At 45.7% G+C, this 7,058-nt stretch overlaps 1 long non-coding RNA gene across 1 annotated transcript; it reads left to right on the top strand.

The window, feature by feature from the left end:
- The first annotated feature begins 5,710 nt into the window (after nucleotides 1-5,710).
- Nucleotides 5,711-6,367, top strand: LOC123116153 (uncharacterized). The gene is made up of 2 exons (XR_006456967.1): nucleotides 5,711-5,811; nucleotides 6,273-6,367. It is a non-coding gene; the product is annotated as an uncharacterized lncRNA (long non-coding RNA).
- The last annotated feature ends 691 nt before the right edge of the window (nucleotides 6,368-7,058 follow it).

The following is a 7,058-nucleotide window of genomic DNA, read 5'->3' as shown; positions in this document are numbered from 1 at the left end:
GCCAGGGGCGCCCGATCTAGATCGAGGGGAGAGAGGAGTGGGGGATCGAGGGGAATGAGGGGGGTAGCGGTTCAGGTTTCTGTCTTTTTTTTGAGGGATTAGTTTGGGTTTCTGTCGGGTGGGGGGATAAGCCGAGGGGGGTGGGCCGGCCGGCTGGGCTGATTAGCCCAGTTGGGCTAGGGGCCTTTTGTTTTGATTTTTTTGTTGCCTTCTCCTTTTATTTTATTTACCTTTGCCTTTTCTTTTTACTCATTTTAAATATGAAAACGGAACCGACTTCGAAACAATGTGAACTTAACCACAGTAAAAATCAATGACATGGCACCATTAGCATGATTACTGTTGCATAATTATCTGGGCGTTATAATTCTCCCCCACTACAAGAAATCTCATCCCGAGATTTAGGAGGTATAAGGAAACAAAGCGGGGTATTCTTCACGAAGGCGATCCTCGCGTTCCCAAGTGGCTTCATCTTCAGAGTGATGCGACCATTGGACCTTGAGGAACTTGATCGCTTTCTGACGTGTGCGGCGTTCAGCTTGGTCGAGAATGTGGACCGGATGCTCTTTATAGAAGAGGTCTTGTTGCAACTCGAGCACTTCATGATCCACTGCCCGGATTGGATCCTTGAAGTAGCGGTGGAGTTGTGACACGTGTAACACATCGTGAACCTGAGAAAGGTTTGGCAGAAGTTCCAACTGGTATGCCACTTTTCCACGCCTTTCGAGAATAGTGAAAGAACCAATATAGCGAGGAGCTAGCTTTCCCTTGACCCCGAAGTGGTGTGCACCCTTCATTGGTGTGACTCGAAGATAAGCCTTTTCACCAGGTTGATAAACCATGTCTTTGTGATGACGGTCATACTTACTCTTTTTACGTGAGTGAGCAGTCTTGAGATTCTCGCGAATGACGCGGACTTGTTCTTCAGCGTGTTGGGATAATATCCGGACCGAAGAGTGGACGTTCCCCAGTTTCTGACCAGTTCAGAGGGGTTCGGCACTGCTACGTCTTGAGCTTGTGTTGGTTTTCCTTGAAGAGGAAAGGGTGAGGCAGCAAAGTAGCGTAAGTATTTCCATCTATTTTTGAGAACCAAGGTATCAATCCAGTAGGAGGCTCCTCAAAAGTCCCACGCACCTACACAAACAAACAAGAACTCGCAACCAACGCAATAAAGGGGTTGTCAATCCCTTCACGGCCACTTGCGAAAGTGAGATCTGATAGAGATAATATGATAAGATAAATATAGTTTTGGTATTTTATGATATAGATGGAAAAAGTAAAGATGCAAATAAAAGTAGATTGAAAGCTTATATGATAAGAGAGAGACCCGGGGCCATAGGTTTCACTAGTATTACGGTGGGTGAACAAATTACTATCGAGCAATTGATAGAAAAGCGAATAATTATGAGATTATCTAGGCATGATCATGTATATAGGCATCACGTCCGTGACAAGTAGACCGACTCATGCCTGCATCTACTAGTATTACTCCACACATCGACCGCTATCCAGCATGCATCTAGAGTATTAAGTTCATAAAGATCAGAGTAAAGCTTTGAGAAAGATGACATGATGTAGAGGGATAAACTCATGCAATATGATATAAACCCCATCTTTTTATCCTCGATGGCAACAATACAATACGTGCCTTGCTGCCCCTGCTGTCACTGGGAAAGGACACCACAAGATTGAACCCAAAGCTAAGCACTTCTCCCATTGCAAGAAAGATCAATCTAGTTGGCCAAACCAAACTGATAATCTGAAGAGACTTGCAAAGATAACTTAATCACACATAAAAGATTTCAGAGGAGATTCAAATATTTCTCATAGATAAACTTGATAAACCCACAATTCATCGGATCTCGACAAACACACCGCAAAAAGAGTTACATCGAATAGATCTCCAAGAAGATCATGGAGAACTTTGTATTGAGATTCAAAGAGAGAGAAGAAGCCATCTGGCTTCTAGCTAATAACTATGGACCCGAAGGTCTGTGGTAAACTACTCAGAACTGAACGGAGAGGCCTTGGAGATGATGTAGAGGCCCTCCATGGTCGATTCCCCCTCCGGCGGAGCGCCAACAAAGGCTCCAAGATGGGATCTCGCAGATACAGAAGGTTACAGCGGTGGAAATAGTTTTTCGTGGTGCTCCTTGATGGTTTCAGGGTACATGGGTATATATAGGAGGAAGAAGTAGGTCGGTTGACGCTCGAGGGGCCCACGAGGGTGGGGGGCGCGCTGACCTGTAGGGGGCGCGCTGGGCACCCTCGTGGCCGCCTCCTCTGTTGCTTGATGTCCACTCCAAGTCCCGTGGATCACGTTTGTTCCAAAAATATCGCTCCCAAAGGTTTCATTCCATTTGGACTCCGTTTGATATTCCTTTTCTTCAAAACATTGAAATAGGCGAAAAAACAACAATTCGGGTTGGGCCTCCGGTTAGTAGGTTAGTCCCAAAAATGATATAGAAGTGTAAAGTAAAGCCCATAAACATCCAAAACGGGTACTATAATAGCATGGAACAATCAAAAATTATAGATACATTGGAGACGTATCAAGCATCCCCAAGCTTAATTCCTGCTCGTCCTCGAGTAGGTAAATGATAAAAACAGAATTTTTGATGTGGAATGCTACCTAGCATAATTCTCAATGTAATTTTCTTTATTGTGGCATTAATGTTTAGATCCAAATGATTCAAAATAAAAGTTCATATTGACATAAGAAATAGTAATACTTCAAGCATACTAATCAAAGCAATCATGTCTTCTCAAAATAACATGGCTAAAGAAAGTTCGTCCCTACAAAATCATATAGTTAGGCTATGCTTCATTTCGTCACACAAAAATGCTCCCATCTTGCACACCCCCGATGACAAGTCAAGCAATTTTTTTGTACTTAAATAATCTCAAACTTTTTTCAACTTTCACGCAATACATGAGCGTGAGCCATGGATATAGCACTATGGATGGAATAGAATATGATGATGGAGGTTGTGTGGAGAAGACAAAAAAGGAGAAAGTCTCATGTTGACGAGGATAATCAACGGGCTATGGAGATGCCCATCAATTGATGTCAACATGAGGAGTAGGGATTGCCATGCAACGGATGCACTAGAGCTATAAATGTATGAAAGCTCAACAAAAGAAACTAGCGGGTGTGCATCCAACTTGCTTGCTCATGAAGACCTAGGGCATTTTGAGGAAGCCCATCGTAGGAATATACAAGCCAAGTTCTATAATGAAAAAATTCCACTAGTATATGAAAGTGACAACATGAAAGAATTTCTATATGAAGAACATGGTGCTACTTTGAAGCACAAGTGTGGAAAAGGATAGTAACATTGCCCCCTTATATATAGGGCTGGACTATTCTGTTACCCGTAACAGGATATTATTCTGTTACCCCTGGCCACTATATACAGCGCCCTCCATCAGAAACGAGAAAACCAACCCAAAAAGAAAAACTCTTATCCACTCCCACCCCGCAGCCTCCCGATTCTTCTCCACCTTCCACCGTCGGGCGCCGTCCCCCGCAACTCCGGCGGCCTCCTTCCCCCACTCAGGCCGCCTCCCTCCCCAGCTCCGGCGGCCTCCCTCCCCAGTGCCGGCCTCCTCCCCAGCGCGCTGCCAGCTGACCTCCCTCCCAGCGCGCCGCCAGCCCGCCTCTTCCCAGTGCGCCTCCGGCCGGCCTCGCCTCAAGCGCGCCGCCGAGACGGCCCTCTCCGCCACCACCACCTCCCACCGCCACCACCACCACATTCTCATCCTCGTGAGCCCACGCCCGTCACTCCCCATGAACCCCGCCGCCTCCATCCCTCCTACACTGGTGCCGCCCTTACCTCGCAACGATAGCTGCCCTCCCTCTCGCCGGCAGCCGCCCTCCCTCGCGTGCCGGCCTCCTCCACCCCCACGCTCAAGATGCCTTCCTTCCTGCGCTCCGGTTGCCTTCCTCCTCGCGCGCCGGCCTCCTCCCTACCCCGCGCTCTGTCTGCCTTTCTTCCCGCGCTCCGGCCGTCTTCCTCCCCGCGCTCCGGCCGCCTTCCTCCCCGCGTTCCGGCCTCCTTCCTCCCCGCAATCAGTCCGCCTTCCTCCCCATGCTCCGTCTACCTTCCTCCCCGAGATCCGCCTGCCTTCTCCCCTAAGATCCCACGACCGTACTGCCGCCGGCCAACCCCTCCATCTGTAAGTAAGGGCACTGGGCCGCCCTCCACGCTGGGGTGACCCTGCTAGCCATCAGCGGGGGAAGCGGAGTGGCTGCCATGGCGGGGGTGGAGACGAGTTCGTCCTGGGCGTGCACATCCTCGGGAAGTCCATCTGCAATATGGGCACCTCGCAGAGACCTCATAGTGCTTGTCCTAGACTACTCTCCGAAGCCATCAAGGTATGCATGCACATCTGCACATCTGCACATCTACACATCTGCACATCGAGGTATTGCTAGGAGATGGGTGCATGAAAGAACCAATTTATTTTGCATTCAGTCGCCATTGGAGTTGCTCTTGTGCACCACAAAATTAACTTTCTGAAGCTACCTCTATGGTTAATAAAAGCACGTGAGCATCCTTCTACGTAGTAAGTTCATAGTCAAGAAGACAGGGAGTTCAGAAAAGAACGTGAACACTGAAAGACCATAAAAAACCAAAAACCTACATTAGGGGAGTTCTTCAAGAAGTTCGTGGCTAGCCGGCCGTGTTGTGTGTTCTTATCAGTTCATTGTAAGAAGACAAGTAATTAGTTTATATATCTAGCCTGGCGTGTTGTGTATTCTGGTCAGTTCGTGTTTGTGTATGTGTTTCCCTTGTGGCGTATGAGAGGAAGCCGCTGATCTAGTCCAGGCATGCTCCTATTCTCTCTTTTTGGTAGCACAAACATTTAAAAGTTTGAATGCTAGACCCCGGTAAGTTCTGCTAGACAAAACCTCCTCTCTCATATTTGTTCCTGTTTTGTAGGTTGCAGCAAAAAACAAGATGCACAAGTTCATATTTTGTATGCTTTTCGGTTCATCTACTTCCCTGTGATGAGTCCGATTTCCTTTGTGTTTCATCTTCTTCATATAGCACAAACAAGTGCTTGTGGTTATGCTTGTAGTTATGCGTAGTCCATGGGTTCTAGTATTTGAGTACAATCAGGCCACGAGTTAGTATTGTGATACTCCGTTGCAAGAAAAAAGGGTTGTCGGTTCAGTTATAGGCACCCAACTCTGAAGATTTTGAATTTTTAGCATGGTATTTTAAGTTTGTTTTTTATCATATAATGTAAAATTGTAAACATGTTTCCAATGGTCTTTGCTCCCAGTTCTGAACTTTTTATTCAGTCTGCTAGTACAGTCGTCGCGGTCTCCACCCCAATGCCTAGCCCGCCAACCCGCGCCGCATTGCCCCGGGACCCCCGAGCACTGCCGCGCCCCGTCGCCGGTGCCTCACGGTGAGGGCCAACGTCTTTGCCCGACAAAGCAGGCTACCATCCCTCCATTGACAATGCGCATGTCCAGCCGTTGCTGCATCTCTTTCTGCCCGTGGATGCTCGTGTGCTATAGTTGCTTTCTCCCCTTCCTGTACATGCTGCTACTCACCTTTTTATCTCTCTGATGCGTTGTGTTGCACTATCGCAGCTCGATCTAGGAGGTGCTAGCTCATGCTGGCTGGAACTAGGATGCAACAGGGTTGACAGATCCATGCCACATAAGCACTGGTGCTCTGCTTTCTTCTTACTTTGTGTTCTAATTTTCTTTCTTCTTATTTTCAGTTTGCGAGATGCAAAAAGAAGTTAAAAAAATGTTGTGCCTGGAGTTCATATTATTTGCTACCCCATGATGTACGTCTATAGTTTCTCCCTCCAAATGTGTTGGTCCATGTGGTTGTATTTTTTGTTTTTTTTGTTTTGGATCTACGAAAAAGGTTATTGAAGCTCAAATGTGATAAGCACATAAGTTCAGATCTCTAATGCTACAAAGTTCATGTATACCTCTCTGTTTTAATCATGGCATACAAATTTTGCACTACGAGAAAGTTCAGAGGCAAGAACGTAGAAAATAAAGAACACAAAAATATCAACAAAAAATTCACTAGGAGAAAAGTTTAAGTCAGGATATGCAAGAAAAGCTCTTATTTTATTTCAGTTCAGTTCCAAATTGTAGTTAAGTTTCATTTCTTATTTTAATTTAGTCTAGTTTCTTATTTTAGTTTAGTTCAATATCTAATTTTTGTTCAGTTCAATTCTTATTTTAGAAAAAAATTGAATTGTTTCTTTATCTACATTCTTCTATTCAACATCAGGGAGAAGGTGCCTCATGGTAAAAGCGTGCCAAGATTTTCTAAGTACCCAGACCCATCCTGTCCTCTATACAAATTTTAGAGTTTAACACATCAATGGAAGTTTGTTCTAAAAAATGAAATTGTTCTGCATGTACTGAAACTAGTTGTTAATTGTTGGAGTGTTTCGTTCTGGCAAAATAAAAATAAGATGTATGCATTGCTTCTTGGCCCAGCTTGAGAGAACCCTCATGTTAAAAAGTATAAAGCAATTTTGAAGCAACTCCCAGTGTCTTTAGAAGCATTCATGGTTAAAAAGCAACGACAACCTCATCGTCCAAGTTGAGCACTGGTCATCATCCAAGTTGAGAACTAGGTGTCGTCCAAGTTAAAAAAGAGTAGTATGCAAGTACAGAAGTTTGTTTTAGTGAGAAAAATGCATACTGTCTTCTATAACTCGTTTCACTTCACAACTTCTTCACCAGTTTGTTGTTTCCTAATTATCCTAATTCCTAATTGTTCTACTCAACTTTAGCACCATGCTCAGTACAACCCCGTGGCTTCAGGGTGGCCGAGTTTGTCGCGGCCATCAGTTCAGAGACCTGCGGCGCTGCGCGTGTCGCTACCATGTCCCCCTGTGTCACTGCGTGCTTCGTCAACAAGCCTCCTGCACATGGAAAAGCAACAGGAGTCTGAGATGCTCTGTTCTAGTGAGGTGGCTGATTATGTTTGTCAGTTTGTAATACTTTGGCCGCAGTGTACTTATGTATCTTTTTCTGGCCGGAGCACGACCAGAGCTTATGGCAGTAC

The sequence above is a fragment of the Triticum aestivum genome, chromosome 5B, assembly GCF_018294505.1.
Source record: "Triticum aestivum cultivar Chinese Spring chromosome 5B, IWGSC CS RefSeq v2.1, whole genome shotgun sequence".
Lineage (NCBI taxonomy): Eukaryota > Viridiplantae > Streptophyta > Magnoliopsida > Poales > Poaceae > Triticum > Triticum aestivum.
This window is presented reverse-complemented; position numbering and strand designations above follow the sequence as displayed.